The sequence below is a fragment of the Chaetodon trifascialis genome, chromosome 7 (assembly GCF_039877785.1).
Source record: "Chaetodon trifascialis isolate fChaTrf1 chromosome 7, fChaTrf1.hap1, whole genome shotgun sequence".
Taxonomy (NCBI): Eukaryota; Metazoa; Chordata; class Actinopteri; order Chaetodontiformes; family Chaetodontidae; genus Chaetodon; species Chaetodon trifascialis.
Genome location: NC_092062.1, coordinates 15,824,872 through 15,837,026, shown reverse-complemented (window position 1 = coordinate 15,837,026; position 12,155 = coordinate 15,824,872). Strand labels below are relative to the sequence as shown.

The 12,155-nt window shown below is 43.3% G+C and overlaps 1 protein-coding gene across 4 annotated transcripts in view; it reads left to right on the top strand.

Moving 5' to 3' along the window:
* The window catches only part of ptprub (protein tyrosine phosphatase receptor type Ub), a 156,250-nt gene that overhangs the window by 606 nt on the left and 143,489 nt on the right, over positions 1-12,155 (top strand). The window lies entirely within an intron of this gene.

Genomic DNA, 12,155 nt, shown 5'->3' with positions numbered 1-12,155 from the left:
AGGTAGCCTAAAAGGTGTTTTGCATTGTGATCCAAAGTTAGATATGGGATCATTCAGAGCGATAGTTTTCCCATATAACGGAGTGGACGACACTCCCACGACCTGTAGGCACATTAGTCAATATTTGTAAGCATGAATCTCACAAATCCCAACAGCCTGAACCAATCTGTGATGACATCCAGAGATCAAAACCTGGAGTTGCTCCATACTGGCGTTGGGTTGCATATTTGCATACAGAGACTCCATAAAAGTTTGCATCTTAATGAGGTTTGAGGCATTTGTAATGCTCATTGATTTTTGAAACCAAATCCTCATCATAACACACCAGAATTCACTGAAGGGAAATAGTCGGATTCGTTCTTAAAGCTGCTGGATTTTCCTCCTGATGTGATGAGCTGTCTCTGGTCTTTTGGGTTGTCTTGCTGTAGAAACATATTTCTGCTCATATTTGTTCAAGTTCACATGTTAAATGGTTGGGAGAGAAGGCTTTTACTTCTTAAAAGTCCACTTTTCTCGTTTGTGTGCAAACATGGTGAGAATGTACTTTTCAGATAAAAGAAGCAAAATTATGCAATTTTCTAAAATGTTTCCTGGAAATATACTCTGACTTTTTCCTCATTTCATTTTCGCAGCAGTGTTTCAGTGGGATAAATAAATCTCTCCAATTTTGACAATTGGCCACATATTATCAGACATGGAAAGAGAGAGACAGAGTGGCAGAAATAAATGATTTTTATGGGAATCTGACACAGACCTTTTCATATTCATCACATTCAGGTTTTCGAAATCAGCTTTTATTCTCTGAATTATATTAGTCATTCATGCATTGCAATTAAAGGGCTGTATTTTGGATATTTTTCTTCCTAAAGGCTGAAATGGTTTAGGCCTGTTTGAGTCTCACACACACACACACACACACACACACACACACACACACACACACACACACACACACACACAGAGAGAGACACGCACACGCATGCACGAATTTACCCCTGTAGAACATAAAACCACGGCAATAGTAAGGCAGTAACATTAATAACATTTACGCTGCTTCAACACTGTAACAATGCAGCACAATGTTTGTCACATGCATGTTGTAAAAAGGATTAATTATGGTGAGATCGTGATGAGATATGACTTGTTATTTTGAGTAGAAATATTTGTACTTCTTACTAGCAAGTGCTTCTATGTCATGAGAAATGGGGAAAACCTAGTCATGCTTGGTGCAACACTTGTAAATATAAGTCGTTGTGAGAGGAGGCAACAACAAAACCGTGCAAGCAGAATGTGTATTGTCAAGAGCTGAATGGAGCAAATCATTAAGAGGAATAGGCTGAGACGTATGAAGGATTAAATCACACTCAGGTAATTAAAAGAGCTGAATGGAACAGTGACGCTTCAGTACAGCTATGTGAGAGTGTCTGTCAACAGATATCTACATGGTGTCGGCATTTTAGTTTGTTAACTGGAGTGTTGCAAGCCTCGCCATCTGCACCTTTACCTTTGCCGTTAGCTGCTAATAGTTAACGCTGCTATGTGACTAATCTCCTTGGCCCGACTGCCTTCATGCCAGCTGCCTGCATCCTATAGGAGGAGAAATTAAGGAGCATAAATGCAGCCTTGACTCCCACAGTCTTCAGTGTCCCCAGTGAGTAACACTCTGCCTTTATTGTGATTGTGTGAAGACCACACCTTAACCTTCAATGCCTAATAACAGTTAAGTCTCTGCACTCCTTCGGGAATTTCTTGCCTTTCTCACTCCATCTAATCCATATTTTCCATAACTCTTTCTTGCTTATGCCGCGGTCGGTCCAAGCTGTCAGTTCAGAGGACGTGAAATTATTAGAAGCTATGAAATATGGAGGCTCTCTGCTGCACTGGACTGACTGTAGTGATGTTGATAAGAGGAGAAAAATATCACATTTGTATCATATTTTCTTGGACACAAAGGGGTTATGAACATGAAAGTCCATTTCCTGGGTGCACTGTATGTCTTTGTGGGTTTTTTTCATGATGTAAAGCCCAATATGACACTTTCACTCCTTATATGTCTCTTATGGGAATTGAATGGTTGTTTGCTTGCCATCTGTCTCCTCTATTAGCAGCAAATGTTGTCAACTGATTGGTGTAATTATCCTGTGTCTCATGACTCATTTCCCAGTTTGATCTAAAGTTAAGGCAGAATATTCTTTTTGCTTATTTCAGTGAATAAGATAGCACTTGGATCAAGATGAAAAGGACTGTGAAGCTCAAACTGTCTAGTATGGCAAGCATGGCATGGAATGAATAATACTTTAGGGCTTCAAGTTTACACTGCATAAACATCAGCAGCAGCGCCGGGAAACATAGGAAAACCAGCATATATAAGCATGAAGAGATCAGAGTGTTATTTTGATCTTCAAATAATCATCTTAATATTTTTTTTAAGCAAAAGTACCAAGCATTTGCAGTTTTTCCTCAAACCTTTTGTTGTCATACATGATAGTAACCTGATTATTATTGGGTTTATCCGGCTGCTGGTCAGACAAAACATTTTAACATCCATCCATCCATCCATTATCTATACCGCCTATCCCTTTCGGGGTTGCGGGGGGCTGGAGCCTATCCCAGCTACAATGGGCGAGAGGCGGGGTACACCCTGAACCGGTCGCCAGCCGATTGCAGGGCCAAAACATTTTAACAGCATTCTTTTATTCATTACGATTCTCTGACATTCTATTGAGAAAAGCTGCACAGGTATTAACAGTTGAATGGACTCACAGCAGCAAACAGACAAGGAGACACTAAAGAGATTAAACAGGATATAGAGAAGGCTTTTCTTAACAGAGGCCTAATCTATTTAGTACAAAATTCTTAACATGAAACATATTTCTTCAAAAGCATCACCTGACACTGTTTACATGTGCTTGCTGTACCAATTTAAATGTTGTTTTTAAATGTTTTTATGCAAAGGGTTTATTGTAACATTATTCATTTCAGGGTGTGTATTTGTAGCTGTTACATATTGGTTCTTGAGAGTCCTGTAGATTTGTCAATTATAAATGGCCTCTAACTGAATGGTAGAAAAAAAAGTGCCTGTATTTGTGAATTATTGTCGGGAAAAACAAAAAAATGTAACCATCATGTAAAAAATGTTGCCTTGCACCACTGAGTTGCAGCAAATCCACAAAGTGGAAGTGTTTCCTTCAGAAGCCAGGCCACCATCTGTGGATAGAGGGTGAGGGGCGGTAGGGATTGGGCCTAAATCAGACTCCTGAAATTACTGGTTGATTTCCATCTTTGCAGGATCATGGGCAGTAATTCAGAGAGCAGATGGAAAACTTTGCAACAAGGAGGGAACAAAGACAAAGGCAGACAGAGGGATTTATTCAGATGGATGGTCAGGATGTTTTGTTTTCGGCTGAGGGCACAGCAGGACTAGCTGGGCTCGCGTGTGCCGGCCATTCTGCCTTCAGCACTTGTGTGAGTGATTAAACGGGGTACTTATGAGAGGAGTCCTCTGCTCTGCAGCGAGTCTCTTCCAGTTTCTGTCTCTGATCTATTGTAATGTGGGGCTATGTGGAGGAGAGCCAGCCCACGATTGGCTCACTCATCTCACAAGACTGGAAGATGAAACATATCCATCTATTGTACGTGTTCAAAGAATCCTGCTTAATGCCAAGTGCCATGATTGGTACTCCTCATCACTGGAAGCACGTGTCCAATCAGGGGCCTCCTCTGTCTTGAGCTGGTCTCATTTCTCAGTTCCTTGTGATGTACCTCACCTTAGCTTCTGCTGTGCTGAGTGTTTCTTTATGCTAGACTGCTGCTCACGCACATCTTGTAGTTGTTGTGTCTAATTAATCCTGCTAAGCATTTTGCTGTTCTTGTTTTAATTATCACATGTTGCTGTTCTGTTTCTAAATCAGCCCTACCTTTTCCTTTTTTTTGTTTTTACCGTTAAAGGCGCCGTGAGTTGTGGCCTATTCAGGCGGAGGATTGTTTGCTCTTCAGAAAGGTCACGTACAGGTTGGGAGTCATGTTTCTGAGGCAGAGAAAGAGCAGGTTGTTGTCTTTGAGGAGAGGGCAATGCCCAAAAGCACGATCCATGTTCCTGGTGTTTGTGTGTGTGTGTCTGCCTCCTCTGCCATTGAGCCTGGCCCTCCTTTGTGCCTCGCTGGCCAATTCTGCAGACCAACAAAGAGCTCTGATAGGACCCGCTCAGAGGGAACTGTTATTATTTTTAATTTGAAATTGACCCTCTGTGGTTTATGCTTTGAATATTTTAGCATATTGGTGAAAATATAGTATATGAATGTGTGATTGTGCATTGCTTCTACGTTTTTGTGTGCGCGCATGTGCCGCTCAGCATCCTTGTTTGTTAGCGTCTTGTGCTTGTAAGAGCTGGAAATCAGGCGCCTAAGTCTTGCCGTGCAGGAAGATCCCACAGCGCTGAGTGACTCTGGCCTGACACTGATGTTAGCAGGGGCTGGAGCTGCCGCCACCGTGAGCTCTTCAGGGTTACTGTGAGACCTTCCAGCGCCCTGGATGAGTTGCCAAGACTGAGAGATTTACAGTCAGTGGCCTGCCTTGGCCTGGCCCTTCCTTTCCACTCTGCAGAAACAACCAGATTGCAGGCTTCTCAGCGCCTCCAGCCAGGTGTTATTAATGCCGTATTGATCTTTCAAATTCTGGCAAGTCCATTTTACTTAAATTTGATCAAAGTGGCATCCTGTCTGTGGCCTGCAAGTTTGATGTAGGAGTGGGAATTAGCCAGCCAGCCAGGACTTGCATGATGTAAGCGCATACAAGGAGCTGGGTTTGCAGCAGAGCAATGTTAGCAGCATTGTGCAGACCAAAGGACAGGAAAAAGTAGAAATCCTCTCAAACATCAAAAGAGTGAGCCTCATTTCCATAAGAAGGCCGTATATATTACAAGTAAGCTCCAGAATATCCTGTTGATGTACTAGTCTAAAATGACAGGACTATTATACTCATTATCACTTAAAAGCATATGTTTTACTTTAATAATGGCCACAAAAATTTATCATTCAGCACAGATGTGCCAGTGTTTATAGCCTGGATATGAAGGAGAATGAGACTGCGGAGCTCGAGCACACACATACACACACACACACACACACACACACACACACACACACACACACACACACACACACACACACACAGAAATGTGTAATTATCCAATGAAAAAAATAAGCAGGGCTGTGAGTTGCAGCCGTTTCAGTCTCTGTGTTTTCTTCCCCCGAGGTAGTGAGCTCCAGACTGCAAAAAGTGGGTCTGCAAGACTGATGCTGCGAGTGCTGCTCCTTATCCCCTACCCAGAGGAAAGAAAGCCTCCCGAGCAGTTTATATTTAGCCCACTGGCCGTGTTTCAGCTCTTTACCTTTCTCCTGTGTCAACGAAGTTACAGCCAGATTCTTCAGCCCTCTGTTGTGTGGTTTATGTAGCGTGTAACGAATGCTCAGGTCACTGGAGTCAGGGTTCAGGATTAGGCCAGGATTGCGGCGTCAAGATCTGACCTGTTGTTGAGCTGCCTGTAGTCCTCCACATTTTGAAACCCCCAGTGAAATCTGAACTGCTGACACTCCTCTAAAAGTCAAAACACTCTCTTCAGGACATTTTTTTTTCCTGCTGGTGTAATGGATGCAGGCTTTGGCTGTCTTTGAGCCATGATGCCTGCTCTCTAAGGGGAAGTGGTATTTCTGGTTTGACCAGTCCCTTTAGGCAAAGAAATATCCTCTGAGAGGCCCAACCATGAACCCGAACACTTACCACTGATGTATCTCACACTTAATAGAATGACAGTCTTTCACATAAACTTCATTACAACAGTGGAAATTGAAGAGCATCAGAGTGTAACAGAGCGGAGATAATGTCTAGGGTGCTGATTTAAAACAGCATAGTATTCACAGCATGAAATCAAACTAAAACTGAACTTTAAAGAAATGCTATATCTGCTCAGCTAAATCGCTTCTTGCCTGTTTACTGTTGAATTGAAGGAATTTTGCCCCTCTTTCTGTGTGGCACAGTCGCATGGCACAGCGGTGACACTCAGCTGTGACAGCTGCTGCTGCTGGTGGGTTATGGGTAGGTCATGGCAGCTGTGGGAGCGCAGGTGCCAGCTGGCGGTAAATCAGTCAAGAGACTGGTTCCCAACCTGTTGAGCATACACAACATGTATGAAGAACTTGATTTAAGGAGAACGTGGTGTTGACTGACCTCATTTTAGGCTGGATGACATTAATGGGGATTTCAAGTTCATGAAGTCCATGAAATCTTAAGTTGAAGTGAAAACATCAGACTCACTGAAACTGGAGTTGCACTGACGTGAATGTTGCATGCAGTTTCATCACAGTTCTGTTCAGGGTAAAATCCACAGTAGTCAAAGTATTTGTGCAAAAAAAAAAAAAATTGTTTTTATTGCAGAATGCATGTAATCCTTATTCTACTCTGGACTGCAGGGGCACTGAATCAGTATCTCATTTAAATGTAAATAGAAACAGTGGATATGCAGAGTATGGGAGCAGGCTATGATATGCTAGCAGCACACTGGCTTCTGACCGCCAGTTGGGCTGAAAAGCTTTTGTCAAGTGATGTTAGTAAAGAGAGTTCGAGAACTCGGCCAGGCTTGGACGCTTTGTTCTGATTCAGGTGTTGAAGTGAGACAGAACAAAAGCAGAGCCTATTGATTTCTCAAACACAGCCTGTCACAGTCAGCTTATTGTCTTCTTCCTCTTGAAACTCTCCTTTCGATCCTACATGACCTCACATCACAATCCTCCTCACTTTGACATGCCACTATCTCAGCAGTTGCTCAGGGGATTGTGACTGCCTTTTTCATTAAAAAAAACCTGTCCCTTTCCCCTTGGCTGCTGCACTTTGTATCGTTGTGAGACATTTCAGGGGTAAGCAGTTCAGGGTTTGCCCCTTGTTACCATTTCCCTCATGTCGCTGTATTCAGCATGCACAATTCAAGTCACTCATTAACAGCTGATTCACTGAAAACAGCGTCCATTATTCATTTCTTTTGACAAGATGGTATAATTGCCTGAGGGCAAAGAGATGAATCTCTACTTGCTGCCCAGTGTATTTAGACACTGTGAGTCAGTTCTGCAGGGACTCTAATGAAGAGAGATAGCTCCTGACCAAGAGAATATGTACCCTTTATCTCCAGGTCACTGTGACGTATTGTGTTGCTCAGAAACAGCTACAACACACAATGCCCTATCATGTCTGCATATGTACTTATACACACCCAGGAAGGTGATCTTCTTCTTCTATTCAGGTGGAGTAGCCTTGACAAATCTTCCTTCAGGGCACTTCACAGCCCTCCAGTGCCCTTGAGGGGCCTCCTGGGTTAGTGATTGCGAAGCTGCTTGGTGTTCTCGAGAGACAGCTTGTCAAAAAGTTTGAACGACCTTTGTTTGTGCCTGTGCTGGGCGCCTGACTTGGCCCATCAGCCAAGGGGAGGATGGGGATGGGGAGGTGATTGCCCCCAAAAGATGAGGGGCTCATGGGTGGATTGAAGTAGGTACCAACATGACCTTGTTTGAGGAGCTTTTCAAGTTTTCTTCTAGTCGGGCGATGACCGTGTCAACACTGATGTATTCGCTCTTGGCATGCCATCCATGTTAAGCTGGCACTGAAAACTGACCTTTTTTTCCATGGATGATTCTAAAAACACTGGTCTCACATTGTCATGTGAACAGGGAAAAGGGGAGCTGACACAGCCATTGTGATGTGATCTACTGTAAAGCTGCTCGCTCAAGGGGCCCGTGCATGCCCAGTGGAGGAGATTTTAGCACTTTTGTATTGTTGTTGGCATTTTGATATGAATGGCAAACTTTTTGAGAAGGACTTGGAAAGATTAATGTGGACAGAAAGCTTTCATGCCATTTTCAAATAGCGTGGACCTTCTACAGCCAAAGGCAGTGCACCGTTTGCGTGTCAGATCCAGAAATATGCAGGAATGTCCAGGGAGCCCACGGGGTGTCGTTAACAAAGAGCTTGATTCAAATCCACAAACAGAAGATTATAATAATTGCTTGGCCTTACTGTGTGTGTGTGTGTGTGTGTGTGTGTGTGTGTGTGTGTGTTTGAGTGGGTGTTTGTATGCATGTTGGCGAGTGCCCAGGTGTGTGTTTTGTATATGTGGAAGGGCCAGATTGGTGATTGTTCCCACCTGATTATATGTAAATATTTGCTGAACTCCGTTAGCCATTTTGAACTTCCATAAATCACAGCCATGTGGATTATTATGGAGCTTTTGTTTGCTTTATTCCTCCATGGTGTGAAAATGCTAATGAAAAAATTAGCATACTGTGCTGAGGACATATTCTTTTGATGATAAATACATTGCACTGCAAAGATCAAGAAGCTGGGGTTTGCCATAGAAACAGGCTTTGGAGCCATTCTGTGTTTAGAGAGTCACTGGAGTGAACAGCGTGTCAGGGACCTCGGAGCAGGTCGGCCCTGGCCTTTGTCTGTCTGGACAACCAGGGTAATTAAGAATCAGCTTAGGCTGGGATTATGGCTGGAAGTAGGCTGATCACAGGGGACAGGAGAAAAGGCATTAGGAGAATGGTGGTTAATATGGGTATTACTCTGCTTAGCAGTGGTATCATGTGACAGTAAGACAACTGACAATGGAAACCTGTTGATGCTGAGATCCCTCGCTCTGCACTAATAGGCTTTACTGCAGATAGCTTTGTTTACCCACAGTGTGCTCTCCACCTTCCTGCTTTATCTTCCTTCCTCACACACCCAAACTTTTTATAATTTGTCTCAGCCTAATTAGAAAAATGGTAATATTTTGCTGTACACCTCCCTGAGGCATTTTAGCACTGTTCAGACGTATTTGCCTTACACCAGCACCTTTGAAATGAAACATGCATGATTGTTCATCTCTCTTGTGAATGCACAGACACACACATGCACACACAGGCGCACGCGCTTGCTGTTTTTGAGATATTTTTGTGGAATGTAATTAATGTTCTCATTAACCGAGTGAACGGGCTGTAAGGCAGAACTAAAAGCCTGATACCCTCGGGTCTCTGCCCTCCTCTACTTCAGGAAACATGGTCGCTGAAACCATGTGAAACAGAATGGTATAGCTTCTTTCTTGTTAGCCCTGCCTTTTATTGTGATCTGCATGCAGAGGTAACCTGATGCTTGTAGTCTGTGCTCCACAAGCGAAGCCATTTGTTGCCCTTTAGAAAGGATATGGAACCAGGCCAGTGTGAATAATAACAATGTAGGGAGAGGGTTTATCCAAACACAGAAAGGTTACATCAAATGGTCCACCTAATTCGTTGCATTACTCTTATTTACATTGAACCTGTGCGTTTATTCCTGGTATCAGCTCTCGTGTATGAGAAAACATTCCTGCAGGTGGATAGCTGGCAGAATTATCAGTGCATGATGTGACACAGCAATGCTTTGTTTTGACCTTGTTGAGAGGGAGCAGGGAATTGTTTTCCAGAGTCTTTAAAGAGCTAATCCCATCAGAGGGACTGTGCAGCATGGACGGCTAACTCAGTCATGTCTGAGGTAGCGCTGCCAGAACAAGAGGCAGACAGGAATGTGTTTGTCTGGCTAACTTGGCTTTATTCACTCCTGACTGGAAAAGCAAGGGAGGAACACTCCTCCTTCCAGACAACTTGACTTCTTAATTCCCTTTTATGAGCCAGGATAAGGAGCGAGCGTTTGATTCTGTGAGCCTCTGTGTGTTTGTGAAAGCAGGAGACAACTTTTGATTGGGATTCAGTAGTGGTAAGGGTAGATGTAATGACGGCTGATGCTGTCATTATGGCAGATGAATTAACTAGGTTTTACCTCTCAGAGGAGGGTTCTTCGCTTCACTGGTTGTCTGTTGGCTTGGTTAGGCACATGTGCTCCTGGGGGAATGGCCTCATTCAGTGCTTAGGCCATGGAACTGAGGATTTATCCCAGTCCAGTGAGTCCCTGTGGCGCCACAAACTCCTGCTGAAGGATTTAAGATGGGCCTGTCCGTCTGTCTGTTTTTTCTCCAGAGATTGAGAAGAAAGATTTTTCTTTCCAATAAATGCTTGTGTCTGCATTTGTGATAGATGTGCTCTAGCGGAAATTAATAATGCAAAGTGTGGGTGGAGTGAAAGTTCAGTGGAGTTATTGAGAAGAAAATGTACTTTTCATAACTGGTGATTGTGTGCTGTAACTTAACTACAGTGTAAAAAAAGGTTTAGAAAGCTTGGTACCACTTTCTGAAGTCCTTTTTATTAAGTATTTAAAAGTTGCAACTAATAACTTTTTAAGTCTTAATTAACTATTTACTAATACTTTCTAGACCAGTTATAAACCATTAATACTCAAAACATTTGGGGTGCCAAGTTGTGAAAAATCCCTTTGGCTATTTATCCTGTGTGCACCTACAAACAGTCCAGGTTAGAGCAGGAGTCCTGATTAATTTAAGCCCCTATAGAAGGATAAATGCCAGCCAGGAAGATGAGAACCCCTGCTTGACATTTTTCTTCGTGTATTGTGTCTTGTTAAGGTTTCCCCGGCTAAAGGTTTAAAGGTAAATAGAGCCCATCAGTTAAGCTAAGTTTAGAGAGTGTAATGCAACACTTGATGCAGTAGCCTCACGGCAATCAGTCGCCATCTGTTTGTTTTTCTTCAAGTCTTTTATTGTGAAGCAGCTGCAGAAAGTGTTGAGTCTGAATTATCTGCAGACAAACGTGGAAAGCACCTGCTTTCCACAGCTGTTGTCTGCTGCTCTAATTCTAATTCATTGGGGTGTCTTGTGCTCCACATTTTTTTATGGATGCCTTGATTGTAAAATGTAGTTTTGTGCTTAATATATGATTGATACTGATACATTGTCTTGATTGGTTTCAGCCATAATCCTGGTGATCAACGTGGGACAGGACAGATTCTTTACATTCTGCTTAAGCTCTTTCATATGACATCTCACATGAGTAGAATGCCATATACATTACGCTGTATTATGTAAAGCAGTCAGTCATTTTTAAAATAGCTCCCTGATGTTGAGCAGGTCAGATGATTCTTGTCAGAAACTGGACATGAAATAAAACCAGATCCCACTGAGCTTTCTAAACCTTTCACACCCTCCCCCGTGTCAAAGTGCTTTTCTGTTCTTAATTTCTCTGTCTTCACTGCTCCATCATTCCCCGTGCTGTGTTTCACCACGCTCTGTGTCTCCTCTCCATCTTTGTCCTTGTCCTCTCAGCCTTAGGGCTTCTCTGGGATCTACAGTATGCTCCGTCTTTCTGGGAAGGGTTCAGTATTCTAGGCAGGGCGAGCACGAGCTCAAAACAGACCTGTCTACGAGTATGTGCGTCTGCCTGCCTCCCCAGGCACTCATTAGGCGGGTGTGTGAAGGTGTGTGTTTCCGGAGGCTGTGAGGGGAAACATGCGCGCATGCGGAGGTTAAAAGGCCCCCGACAGAGACATAATTTCCCAGCCTGGGGCGATGGGAGAAGGTAACTTCATTAACCAGTTCCCGCTGTACAGATTAACTTGATTATACTAACCAAGTCTCGATGGCGACAGCAGTGCAGAGTACAAATGTCACACCTGGAATGAAAATCTGTGTATCCTTTTTCTTTTTTTGGAAGTTGTGGCATGTGCTTTTTTTCTGTGTGTGTGTCTGTGTGTGTGGTTACATGTGGGTGGGTATGTGCAATGAAGGGAAGGAGTGAGGGAGGGTCAAATGATACACCTGGGACGTTTGGCTGCTCTGTAATTTGCAAAGTGACTCATCTTCAGGTAATGAGCAGGTAGTGGTCTAGAAACTCCTTTTCTATCATTTGGTTGATGGAAGTCACACTCCTGCTTTAACGCATGCCTGTGCATGTGCACACTCGTACATTAATTTCAATTTAAAATATGAGGCACACATTGCCCATTGTCTCACCCCTGTCCTTTTTTGGTTGTTTTCTGTCTGTCAACATATCTTTTGCACTCATTATGCACAAAGATTTGTAGTCATGCATAGTCACACATTTGCCCTTTCATTACACGCAGGGCGAAAGGTGTTAACCTCTTTTAACCTAGATTGATCCACAGCACCTCTTGACTTTGCTGTTCACATGAGGTGATGGGATTGGTGTGGTGTTACGGATATGTTAGGGCTCCATGTGCCCCTGAGG